General features: G+C 50.4%; 1 protein-coding gene across 3 annotated transcripts in view; it reads left to right on the top strand.

The window, feature by feature from the left end:
- Positions 1 to 13,412, top strand: part of SERTAD2 (SERTA domain containing 2) — an 82,023-nt gene that overhangs the window by 59,725 nt on the left and 8,886 nt on the right. The window contains exon 1 of one of the 3 annotated variants that reach the window (XM_040553228.1): positions 693 to 1,037. The exons of the other annotated variants lie outside the window; for them this stretch is intronic. The gene's annotated coding sequence lies outside the window, so the exon portion shown is untranslated. Of the gene's footprint in view, positions 1 to 692; positions 1,038 to 13,412 lie in introns of those variants that run through there. 3 annotated transcript variants of the gene reach the window in all.

The following is a 13,412-nucleotide window of genomic DNA, read 5'->3' as shown; positions in this document are numbered from 1 at the left end:
TTTTTTTTCCTGTCCTTTGTGGGTTTTCAACATATGATTTCCAGGTACCATTCTTCTTTTCGGTTTTCAGGTTGGAAAGGGAACTTGACTTCCAAGCAGACCGTCAGCCTGATTGATCACAAATCATTACAGGACGTTCTGAGCGTAATACCTATACACGTCGTGCTCTTAATGACTAATAATCACCTTTATGGCTGCTCTTAAAGCTTTATTGGACCCGGGTACAGGCGCCGCAGTGGGACGCAACCGCCCGAGATGGCGCCGGGACCGTGAGGCGTTGGAGCTGCGGTTCCTGGGATCTCGAGCCCTTGGGGGAGCCCACCCAAATTTGAGGGAACACACACAAATTTGGGGAGCCCACACAAATTTGAGGGAACCAACACAAATCCGAGGGAACCAAACAACCACCGACCCCTCTCTGAGGGCCCAGCTCCCGTCTTTCCCTCAGGGGAGCGCCCCGCCAGCCCCTCACAGCCCAATTGCGGCCCCGGGGAGGGGGAACACCGCCGTGCCCCTCAGGTAAAGCCCCCGGCTGAGGCAGGGGGGACGGGGGCGGCCAGGCAGCGGCCCCCCCCGGGGCCACCCGGGATATTTGGCATTCTTGCGGTCGGCGCTTGGCGACCGCCTTTGTCCCGGAGCGGGGCCCGCTGCCGCCCGGGGCCGCCGGGCCGGGAGAGGAGGAGGAGGAGGAAGGGGGAGGAAGGCCGGACCGAGGCGGGGCTTTGCCGCGGGCCGGAGGGCGAGGAGCTCGCCAGAGCCGCCCCTGGCGTCAGTGCTGGCGGCAAGTGCTGGAGCCGGGGCTGCTCCCGCCTCCTCCTCCTCCTCCTCCATTGTATAATGCTGCGTGAGCGCAGCCGCCGGGCCGGAGCGGAGGCTTAAATCCTCACACTGCCTCCTCCTCCTCCTCCTCCTTCTTCTCCTCCTCCTCCTCCTCCTCCTCCTCCTCCCAGCCGGCGCGGGAGCGACAGATGGAGCTGCTCTGAGGGCGAGAGGTGCCGACCCCCCCAGGCTTTGGTTCCCAGGGGGAGCTGCATGTGGTGAGTGGGGCCGGGAGGGGGGCTCGGGGCGCTGGGCTGGTCAAATCGCCCTGTTCCCCCTGCTGGGGGCCCCACGGCCGGGGGGGGGGGCGGAGCGGGGGGAGGCAGGTGAGCCCAAAAGGGCTTGAGTTGTCCTTAAAACCTGCCTCCCACCCCTTTTCCCTGGGCGATGCGCGGCACCCCCAGCCCAAGCAGGTGCTGGTGGAGGGCTTACTTTGGGTCGGGGCTGGCCCCCCAAAAGTCCCCACAGTGGAGGAAACCCCACTGTGAGCACTGGGGGAGCCGTTTGAGCCATCAGGACCCAGCCGCCCTCCGATTTCCTGAGAAGAGAGAGGGGTTTTGGGGTTCCCCCGAAGTTGGCGGCGTAGTGGCAAGGCGAGCTGAAGGGCCTGGGGGGGATTTTGGGTGCGCAGGAGGAGGGCTGACATATGGCTGGGCACGGCTGGCCCGCTGGCTGGACCCCTCCCGGGGCTGGTGTTAGGGCTGGGGATTAGTGGGGCTTCTCCTTGAGCCAGGGAGGAGAAATTGGGGGCTGGGGGGGGGGGGCTTCAGCAGGCAGGGGTTGTTTGTCTTTGGGAAACGGTGGTGGAAACGCTGCGCCTCGAGTGGGACTCCAGCCCTGGGAAGCAAATCTTCTTTTTTAGTGCCCCTCTCTCTCGTTCAGAGCATTCGCTGCCTTGCTCGTGTCGGTGCATCAGGAGCCGGGAAGATGTGTCAGGATCTGGGGAGATAAGCTTTCTTTAAGCACGAAAATTGGAGTGCAGTTACCCACTGTCATGTCTTGCACTAAGTCAAGCACAGCTGGAAAACCCTGGGACACTTTAGTTGGAAACCTACGGAGAGGTTCGTGTGCCATCCCTCTGGGACCTTCGGTGGCAAACTCACAGTTGCCTGTCAGCCGCGTGCATAAAATTAAACAAATCTGCCCATTTCACCTCCGTCTCGGGGGGCTGCTAACCCCTTTGCCGGCCGGCAGCGCAGCACGTCAGAGCTGTCTCGTGTGGCAGCCTGCATTCAGGCAAGCCCAAAGCTCTCGGGATCAGGGAAGTCCAGGCTTTTTCAGCTGGTGCCCGGTGAAGTCAGCAGGGTGGCTCTCACTGCCGTCAGTGGGTGCTGGATTTGGCCGCCGTGGAACGTGTTATTGCTCAAACAATGGTGGGAGAGGGCTTGGCTGCCCCCTAACATCAGTTTTATGCCTGTGTGTCTCAAGCGCGGCACACGGTTTCTGCCCGTGTGAGCTGAAGAGGCAGCTCCTGCCTTTTTATTCAGGTTTGTAGGGATTCACCTGCGTAAAATGCTCTATCCAGATGTGTTGGTGCTAAGTCTCGTGGGCTTCTCACAGGGTACTAAATTTTTTTTTGAAGGCTCCTCAGTTTCTTCTGAAGTGCACGGGAAGCTGTCACATGGTAAAGCAAACTGTAGAAACGAATTGTGAAGTTGCTGTAGCTTATACACATATTGCCTTAGAAATTAAGCAGTTGATTAGGCAGGGTAAGTTTGAAGTAGCCTTTCCTGCCTGAAGTTAAAATGCACACTTTTTTTTTTTTTTTTTTTTTTAAGGTGGTATCCTTTGAATGTGATTTAACGTAGCAAGCCAGTGGTGGTGGTGGAGATAGCAGGAGGCTATCACTTTGTGCTGCCAGGCAGGTATATGAGAGCTGGTCCTAGGGGACACTTCCATTGTCCAGGCACACACTGCAGCACCTAACAGCACAGCTGTAGGTTTTCCTCCTTTCGTGACTGATCCTACTTCCATTTAAGTTGGTAGCAAAAACCGCCCACTCCTTTTTGGCAGGAACTGGATTGGACTGCTAACGAATGAAGCTAGACTTTGTGCATATTAAAACATCACTTTGATTTTTTGTGTCGAGCTGATTTCTTTCTCTCTGAAGCTGATTAAAAACAAACAAAAAGAAACTTGCTAGCCGTAGGTACTTCAGGTTTTGTCTGTAGATGAAGCAGTCTTTAAGAACATTAAATACGTTTGTAGGTGCTGATTTATTAAGAAATGTAATTGTATTCCTTTGTACACCTGCTATTTTTTTTAATGGGAAAGCTGAAGTAATGCCACTGTTTCTCTCAGTGTTTTGGTAGAAATAATGATATAAATAATCCAGGCATTTGAATTGTCTGCCTGAGAGGCATCAAGGAGTTTGAGATAATGTACTACTATCAAGAAAACCCTCAAATTTCATATTCCAATTTTTTTTTAGCTTCCATGAAGTACAACAGATCATATGCGGTATCTAGTTTGGAGGATTTTGCCATCATTTACACAAGCTGCTTTTATTTTTCCAATAAATAATTCATAGGGAAAAAAAAATCCTTTCAGGAACTCTGACTTTTTTCACACTGATGTAAAACACTCCTGGCACAGTTCATCTCCAAGAGCGCTAACGCCAGACAGGTGATCCAAAATACTTGTGACCATTTTTGCTTTTATGTAACATCTTAAAGTGTAATCTGTCAAGCGGGGAGAACGCAGCGCTCTAAAAGTGTAAGTAGTTTTCTGGTAATCTACTTTTTATAAGGTCTGGATAGCAGGGATACACCTTCTTATGAGCCAGCTCTCTACGTGCGAGCGGCGCAGGAGGAGGCAGCTCCAGTTGCAGCAGCGCCGGAGCAGGCGCACATGCACAAATCAGTGCCAGAAACGGCAGCTCTCAGCTACCGAGTCCAAAGATCACGAGTGTACCCGAGGAGGGAGCAAGGTCCAGTTTAAATGGAAGCAGGTTGGCAGTGCGCACGGGCCTCGAGTGTGGATGAATCTCTTGCTAATTAATAGTTTGAAGGAAGTCGAATTTGCCAATCCCAGAACGGTGCCGACTTTCTCTGGGGGCCCAGCATTGCATGTTTTCTGCCGCTTGTTTTATGTCCAAACTTCTGCCAGTCAGAAACACTGTGCTGTCATGAAGAAGTGCCTGCTTTCTGTAAGTGGAGAGAGACCCTCCAACATGTGTTAGTTCTTTAATTCTTTTATAAACAAAGTCAATTTTTGTGTTTGCTATAGCGGAGGCTTCAGGTTTTTCGGTTTGTTCAGCATTACCAGTGCAAACACTCAAAAAAAAAATAAAATAACAATGCTGACTGTTTAACACAAGCAGGGAAAGGCAGCCCTGTAAATGCAACGCTAACTTTGCTGTTGGGTGCACTGAAGTCGAGCAAAAACAAAGTTCAAAGCAAACATGTGGCTGGGAGATTGCAGCGGCTTTGTGGAAGAAATAAGCCTGCACGTCCCGCGTTGGTGCCGCACCGAGCGCAGCAGGGTCCCTGCCCTCCCTTCTAACCAGGCGGGGACGAGACGGTGTGTCACCGTGCAGAATAGAAACCGCGCGGCGCCGTTCGCCTGGCCGAGTGTGTCAGATGCTCTGTGTCAGCGCACAGCGACCGGGAGGAGCCGTGAAGGCTCCCGTGCTCGACCAGCGGCCGGGAGATTCCTTCAGCTCGAAGGGGAATTCCTGGCCGGGGAAGAGTTGCTTCGAGTGGCGTTCCCAAGGGAGAGCCGGGACCATCTCTGGGGACACAGAGCAGCGCGAGGGTACGGCACCGACAGGCTTCAGAAAAGGCGTCAAGTTGTGGCGAGGAGCAAGGTAGCTGGAAAAGACTTACAGAGCCAGAGAGCCACCAGAGAGCAAGTTTTAGCCTTTCATGCCTTTGCTTTGTTGAGGACCAGGCCTCATCTGGGGCAAGTGAGACAGCGGCCACTGCCACATCAGAGGGGCCAGGCTGCTGCTGTGTGTCACAGCCATGCTCAGTGTCCCCTGTGTGCAAGTTTGAGCCATCACTTGTCCAAACGCAGGGCCGGATTTGGTCCTCTGCCCTGCATGGTACATAACTGTAGGGTTGCCCTACAACACCCCAAGTTCCCAGTCTGTATGACCTGGTCGGTGTTTTGATGAGCAGTGGGCTTAACGAGAAACTTCTCGTTAATAACACATTGGAACTGAGTTTTAAGTGGCATTGAATGACATGAATCTCAGTCCGTGTAATTACTGGGAGCCAAAGCTTGTTTCCCTTGCTTTCACACCAGTAAGACATATTTGATTTCATCTGGCAGCTTCTGCTTCCAGGGAAGTTTGAATAAAATTGTATTCTATGTTATGAACACAAAAGAGAAAAGTGCAAAAGTGGGTTGTTTTCTTTAATGTTATTTTTAAAACTGGGCGGTATATGGAAGTAGCAGAAGAAAGAAGTTCCTTTTTCAAAGGAACCCTGAGTTGGTGGAAAGATCTAAACTCACCCGAAAACTTGCTCGGATGATCTGTAATGAAAAAAAACTCTTCTCTTGATCCCAGATCTTCGACCTCCCCAGAACCCCCTGAGCTGTTTGAGCCGCGCTCGCCTTCAGTGGAAACGTGACAATTACCAACTCCTCCCTTTGCAGTTTGCAAGCTTTTTCATACTGAGGCCTGTAACATCAGTCTTTGAAAAGCTCCTGGCGTGTCAGGCAGGCAATAAGGCTGAGCGAACTGTGCTATAGAAAGAACCACCCATGATCGGAGGCAAACTATGCGGATATATGTTGGGGTGGAGGTTGAAAGGAGCGTGGAGGGCATATTTGAAGCAGACTGTGCAACTGCTACAGCAGGTCTGACTAGTTTCAGACGCCTAAAGGCAGCTTTGTCTTAACTTCAGGTAGCTGCAAAATGAAGTTTTAAAACCTAATTCAGAAATACATCGTCATCTTCCGGTGCCTCCACAAACGCTTCACTTTTCATGTGTTTTTACAGGCAACCTTTCACACTTGGAAGAAGTGGTTAATAGGTACACGTGCATGCATAGGATTTGCATATTTTTAAAATACACACTTCATCAAGATAGGAGACCGGCGTTCGTGCGCAAACCACGGCGTTTTTACAGCTAGTGGTAACATTTTGCTTTCTTATCTCTGTGCGTGAGCGTACGTGTGTGCCTGTGAGGGAGCCCTCTCCATTTGTGCCTTTTCTCGGAGCATGATTTGTTGCCGGCCGGTTCGTGCACCCGTCCCCGTGCAGGAGGAATGACTTACACTTTATTATGCTCTGCTGCCGTTGGAGGGGTTTTGACCGGGGTGACTTCAGTGCCAGCTGTCCCAGGGGGGCAATAACTTGCTTAGGTTACCCTCTGGTGATCGAGCACACAGCCTAGGCTCTCTTACCCTCCTTCTCCATCTGTTTGGCAAAACCGGCCCTTCGAAGCAACCCTTCCCCTTTCCTCCCCTAACTAAAGTATTACACAAACGCCTTGCGAGTGAGAAGTGAGATCATATTTTCTGTATGCGTGTAGCATACAGCAGAAAGCTTCCTGTTGCTGCCGTGCTTCTCGTAGCTGTCAGCGGAACGTACGTTGTACATATGTGCTGTCAGAAGGGTTGCTGGCTTTTTATTTTTTCCTTTTTGTTTGTTTTTGCTTTTTGTTTAATTGTGGGGAAAACTAGCATAATAACGTCCTGGGTGAGGTGAATGGCTTGTGTCTGACCGAAAACAAAATGAGGTTTAGGATGTTTAGTTTCAGTTTCCCAGTCTCTTCTCCGTCTGTATTTTCCACTCCTAATTCCCAGAGACTTACTTTATGATCGAGTTTTTGTTCCACGTTAATTGACCAGTAGTAAGCGTGCTTCCAAATACGTATTGAATACGTGGATTGTTAAAATATGCTGTTAAAAGGGTGTCCCCATATAAGTCAAAGTGGTTTATTTGAGAATGTTTAAACTACTACACATAAAATTTACGTGGATCGTACGGTGACTATTTCAAAGGGGACTGCTTCGGTGTAGTAGTTTTATTGTGCAATCAAACAGGTGCTAGGAAAAATTAAATCTCTTTCCTCTCTGACTTGTAGCTGGTAATAGCTGAGAGTAGTTCAAGGCTGGCCAAAGTTCCCTTTATCAGCTTTCCGAAGGCTCCTTCGCTGGACGTGGAAACACATGCTGTATTTCTACAAATGTGAGAGCTTTAGAGCAGCGGGCTGAAAGGCCAACAGTTATCGTGTTGTCTAACATCACTTAACACCGTCTTAGCAAACTTTCATGTCAAACTTTAACTACCATTTTTCTGGGGGGTTCTCATTGGTGGAGAAATGCCCAACAGCTTTTCCACATCTTTAAAAGAAACACGAGGGTGGGTGGGTGCTTTTTTCACAGAGTATTCTTGCTTGCAGGGCTGTGTTCATTTTATTTAAGTAAAGATGTTGAAAACAACCCTTGTGCAGTGTAACTCCTTTAAAAAGTGCCAGGGAAATGCCTTCTGTTATAATCTTTGTTTTTCTCCTCTTTTAACTTTCAATAGCAAGAAACTGGTTAACAAATAAAACCTGCAGGCCAGAAACTAAAATGATTTGTCATTGCTGGGATGTATTTTGCATTTTGCAGTATACGTTTCTTTGGAGTTTTTTCTCTTCCCCTCCCTTCCCCCCCCAGTATGCTGCTTTTCAGTTTGACTGTGATAATTTATTCAGCACTGTTTTCAGAGCAATAACCTACTTTTTGGCAAACCATTCAGTTCTTTCCACAGCAGTGTGGGTATTTTTTTCCCCCAAGTGTTTATTAAGGGTCTGCAACGAGGGGGAAAAACAAGCTATCTTTAGGGAAAAAGCACTACGATCCGCTTGCAAGCAAGGACTCTAACCAAGTAATTATAAATACGTGAGAAAAACTCTCTCTTATTACCCACAAAGGGGTCTGGTCCCTCTTGGATGCACACACCACCCTCATTAACCTTTATAGGAATTGCACACATCCCGTAAAGCTAGGTCTACGACGCTCAGTCCCTGCGTACACTAAAAATATCAGCTAGATCATGACATGCATGTGCCTGTCGAGTTGTCTTGTGCGCTGAAACGCAACGCTGCTGTAATCTATTGTTTGGAGCAGCGTTGCAGGGGAGGAAGGATGTACAGCCAGCCTTGCTGTTTCGTCACCCTCCCTTAGAGACTGACCAGTAGCATCTTGGTGTTGCAGGCGTGTCATTTTAGCAGTCACTTTCTTGTGGCTGCACCAGCCCTTTCAGATCGCCTCGAATGTAATTTCCAAGTAAGGAGCCTCCTCTCAGCCAGTGCTTTCGCTCTGCCGGTGCCTGCAGGCTCTGAAGTGGGAAGAAAAGGAAGGCGGTCGGCTCTTGGCTGAATTGGGCCCTGAAGCGGTACACGGCCATCTTAATTGCTGCTGCTCCACTGCTGGAAGAGATGCTGGCCCTGCTTCTCCCTGCGCGGAGCCCTCGTCGTGCCCCGGTCCTGCTGGCAGGGCTGGCGGCTGCTGGGCGAGGAGGTCCCCGGTGCCAGAAAAGAAACGGCAGCGCGGAGCAGGCGGAGCTGCTTGGCTGGTCCCGGGGAGACTTGTGCGTAGAAGCCCTCGCATGTTTTTCAGGTGACAACAAGCAGAGCCTACTGAATCATCAGCTAATCGTGTAGTAAAGTCTGAGGAGCTGGCCTAGCGCAGCGCCTGGTTTTATTTACTGCAGCTCCGGTTTCCTACTGCTGATGCCCAGGTGCGTAATGCAGATCCTGGTCCTTGAGCTTTTGATATTGGCAGCAGAGCCGTCCCAGCCCGTGTGCACGCAGCGCGGTATAATTTGATTCACGCTTGGCAGGCCTGGCAGCTTCCTTAATGCCGCCACGTGGAGGCTGAATTTGAGAATAACCTTGGCCCAGCTCATCGGGGTGGCTCTTCAAAGCACGGGGGGAGCCTCGGCAAAGCCTGCTCCCAGTGGGGAGGCTCCTCAGAGCCCCGGCATGGTGGCATGGATGTGGTTTTAAGTAGATGGCGCGTGCAGCCACGCTGGGGGAGGACATAAAGAGGGGTCTGCCTAGACATGGCACGAGGAGGAGGCGGCTTTGCCCCGTGACCACCCCGAGTACCGCAGTTACTAGCGGTAGTCATCCGCCAAGGTCTGTGTCGAAGCTGGTGTTCGTGGTGAGATGGCGTTAGCAGCCGTGGGAAGGGTGTTTCGTGAAGTTTCCAGTTAGGGACGAGACCAAAAAAGGGCAGGCCGGGGTCTTTGTGGCACCTGGTGGACGCCGCTGTAAGGATGCTGATGGGAGGCTGTGTGTGAGGCTGAACACGTGAGAATTGCCATTTTGAGACCTTTGGAGAGAGAAATTTCTTCTGCCGGGCAATCCAAACCTGCTCTTTTTCCAGTAAACATGACTGCCTTCCTGTACGCGAATAAAGCCTGGTTTGACTAAACGTTTTCTGGCCTCGGCATGCTCTCCAGCTATGCCCTCTCCTCCTCTGTACTGACAAAAGTTGCTCGTACTCGGGGCGTTTGCCTGGACGGCAGCCCCTTCCTTCGCAGCGCGCCTCGCGAGCTTTCCCTGCGCCGAACCTGTGTAGTCTTGTTCACCTCCTAATTCTGCCAGGGTAGTTTTTAATGGCTTAACGAGCTAACAAGTGCTCGTCTGATTTAAACTCGTATTAAGGTCTGCTACCCTGATAGAATTCCTAATATTATAAACACCCTTAATAACATGGCTATAATCTAGAAAACCTGCTCTCCTTTTCCCAAACAATTACTTAATGAGGCAGTAATTTATCCTAAGCTATATTTATTGGAGCCCATTCCAGCTTTATCAGACATACTCTGTTTGGTGTGTGCAGTTAGTCAAAAACATTAAAACTGCTCCGCTTCTTCCAAGAGAACGTGTTACATTTAGCAAACTGACAGCATTAGAAACTGTTTCCAATTTAATAGTAGCATATGTTTCCTGCAAGACTTAACACACTGCAGAGTCGGAGATTGCCTTAGACTGCGGCTTTGCCTTTTTTTAGCCTGGTAGAAAGGAGCTGGAAACTGAAGACAGAAGTGGAGTTCCTAAGTCGTGTTTCTGGTTGTTTTGCTGCCTTTTGTTTTTCACAGAGCCTTCTAATAGGGCTTCGGCGGGCTGCGAGTTGAAGAAACTATCAAGAAAGTAGTGTGGGCGGCGCGCGGAGAGCTCTCGCTCGAAACGCAGTTTCTGATCATTAACAAACAGCAAGAGCTTGCTTTGCCCTCTGGGCCTCAAATAGTACAGTATGCAACAAGGGAGAGCAGGCAAGGCACGAGGATGGAAACAGTAGGATCAAATTACAGTTTCAAAATATCGCTGGAACACGTTGGCTGGCGTTACGCTATTGACTGGCTTTATAATTGCATTGCTTATTTGCTAGGGAAGGCTTCACCTTACTTGCTGATTCGCACGGACGCGCCTTCAGGGACGGGGGGCTCGAGGCTGCGAGCACCAAAATCATACCCCGCGGGAGCGACGGTGCTTCGGGCGCTCCAAAAATACGGGTGGCCGAGCTTCTCGTCTCCCCTTTGCCAGGAGGTTTCCTCGCACCAACCCTAGCTAAATCCTTCTTAGATCAGCCTCCGAAAGTCACCCGCTGTGGCTTCCCTTCTTATTTCGACACTAGCGCGAGCTGGAAAAGACCACTCTCACTCCCCCTGCTACCTGCCAGAGCTCTGCCACAGCCTTCAGTGGTGGGTGCCAACAGCGGGGAGCTGCCTCGCTCGCCGAATTTGGCTGCGGGGCGCTTCCAGCCTGAGCACCAAGCGGCTCTGCCTGCCTCTCCGCAGCTTCCGCGAGAGCCGAGGTGCACCCATCCGCCGCGGGAGATGGGAAGAGTCTGCCCCTACAAAACGTACATGCGAAATACCTGCCGCTTATGGTTGCTGCTGGCGACGACAGCCTCACAGTGAAGGCTTGCAAACAGAAAAAACAATTCCCTGTGCTCTCTGGAAGCACAGAGCTACCCAGGAGGCCAATTTTTTGATAGAGCTCTAAAGGAGAGTTTTGTAAGTGCTTATTAAACCTCACTTTTTTTTTTTTCCTCTTAAAAAAAAAGGCAAAACAAAAAAGCAGCCAGCATTAAGATAAAGTGCGAGTGTCAGGGAAAACAAACCTTGTAAATAGGAGGGCATGGTTCTGGAGGGGACAGAAAGCCCAGCACGGTTCTGTTCTCCGGCTCCACGTCTGGTATTGGGTTTTTGTTTTTTGCTGCCCTCTGCCATTAGACCAAATTCTTACCCAGCAGCGCTTGTCAGGAGCCCTCCCTCTAGCCAGGCAGCATGGACGCATTAAACTTGAACGAGTAAAATCTGCATCAGATCCTGAGAAGCAGCCTTGCAAAAAAAAAAAAAAAAAGAAAGAAAAAGAAAAAACCCAGCCCTGTCAGTGTACAAATTGCAAGCCAGCTGCAGCATATTGAACGTAGCCGTGCATTACTGCATGGTACATGCTGTACTAGCTCCCAGGGATGCTGCTGTGCCAGGATTTAAAGACCCCGGTGTCAACAGATGAAAGTTTCGAGGAGGGCCGATTTTCATGGCGTGGTGGCCCTCACCTCTCCAAGTCCGCGCTGCTCGCTCGCTCCAGCCCTGCCGTTAAACCTCGACACCTGGGCTTGCTCTGTTGTTTTTAGCGAGGCTGGGAGAGGGTGCCAGATTTCTACTGGCGTTCCCCTCCGCTCTTTCCCTTCCTTTCCAGCTCTGAAAAGGCGCTGGGAGGAGGATGCCTCCGCTCTGGTTGTAAGCTCAGGTGGTCCCTCGGGCAGGATCCGGCAGCGCGCCGACGCCTCTAAGCGGCGCACGCCTCTGTTAGCTCGGAGGACCTGGCCCTCGCCTTGCCAGTTGAACCCAGTTGGCACAAAAGACCTTTTTATTTTGGTCCTGCAGCTATCAGTGCCAAATCCTGATCCTGCTGAAGTCAGTAACAAAACACTCATTGACTACCGTTGGGCCAGGATACAGCCAAGGCAACCCTCAAGGATGAGGAGCGAGGAGGGATGGAGGAGAGGAAAATAATGTTTCATGTTCCAGAAGTGACACAGAAAGCGCTTGCGTAATTTACTGGATAGAGTCTCCGAGAAGCCCTGGTGAGGTTCATCTGTACCTGAGATTTGGGAAACTTAGTTTTGGGAGTTCAGTGTGCATGTTTTCAACTTTCTGTGCAGTTTCAAGGACTTCTGTGTTTTCCTGCATGGGCGTGAAGTGTTGCTTTTTTTTAAATCCCCCTGAAATGCCTTTTTTTTTCTTTTTTTTTTTTTCTCTCTTTTTCTGCATTTACTTTTCTGAGCAACATTCTAACAGTGAGCCTCACTGCGTTAACCTGTTCATCCTCTAGCCTGGCTGATAGGGTGGCATAAATTTGAGAGTGGAGAGGTGACTTGTGAAAGATGCCCTTCCACCATCCCTCTCGTCATTCAGTTCCCCTTTCTTTCTCTTCCTTCCTGCCTGCCTCTGAGCAGGGGGCACTCAGGGGTTGTGGAACTGGCTTCCAAGAAAAGCCCTCAGCCTTGAGAGGCATTTTAAGCTAAACTGTTAAAAGCTTTTGCGAGTTAACATTAAAGGGTGTTTTTATTACTGCTGAGATAACTAAATCACTTTTCCCCTCCATTTTTTACATATCCGCTGCTTCCCGATGCCAAATTCCCAATTAATAAAGACTTCAGAAATAGCCCAGCAGTGACAAGGTGTAACACCGTACACACAATTGATGCGTGCAGCACTTCTCTCACGCTGGGCACATGCCTCTCTCTCTCCTCTGCAGAGCGAAGGAGTCGTCGCTAAGTAGGCTCGGAGACACAGCCAGGCATTGCACAAGCTTTTTGTGTGTAATCGATTATGGTTGACTCCAGAGCACCACCCGCTCCAGGCTGATTATCTCTTCTGCTGAGTCCCAACTGCATTTTTTTTTCCAGCTCCGGCTGAAGAGCATGCAGCACCAATAAAAGGAGGCTAATTGACATGCAAATGAAAAAAATATATATTACTTTTGTTTTTCAATTAAGAGAAGCCAACTCCCAAACAATGCTAGCATTTCTCTGGCTCTGAGGCGCATGCAATCACCCTAAATGGGCAAAAAAGCAAGCTGAAGCCTTCTCAACAGCAATGGTTCAATTTTTGGGTCTGGGTCTTCCAGCTTTGGAGCCAACTGGTGGGGAATAGCGGGGAAAATCTCTGAGTAATTCCCCACCCCCCCTTGCCTGGATAAGTTCAGTTTTTCCACGGCCTTTCTTCAACTCTCTAATTCCACATACCTAAGTAACGCTGAAAACTAACTTGCATACCAAAACCCTGCAACACCCCTTATTAAAACAACAACAACAAAGCGACATCCCGTCTCAACTCGAGCGCTTGGACACAGAATGACAGCTGCTGGCAGCCCGCTGGAAGCGCAGCAGAACAACTTCTGGCCGGGATCGCCGCTCAGCCAAAACAGATGCACGAAAACCCTGCCGCGGGCACGACCCCTTGTCGCTGCCCGGCTGGTTTGGGTGGGTTGCTGTCGGTCCGTCCCCATTGCAGCCCTATGACTCAGTAGGCCAGCTCTGACTTCCTGCGCTCGGGAGGGTGCGAGTGTATCTCATCCCCTGCTAATCTTTGCCCAACCAGATCTGTAAGTTTGGCGTCTTCGTCCTCC

This window comes from Cygnus olor, chromosome 3 (genome assembly GCF_009769625.2).
Source record: "Cygnus olor isolate bCygOlo1 chromosome 3, bCygOlo1.pri.v2, whole genome shotgun sequence".
Classification (NCBI taxonomy): domain Eukaryota; kingdom Metazoa; phylum Chordata; class Aves; order Anseriformes; family Anatidae; genus Cygnus; species Cygnus olor.
This window is presented reverse-complemented; position numbering and strand designations above follow the sequence as displayed.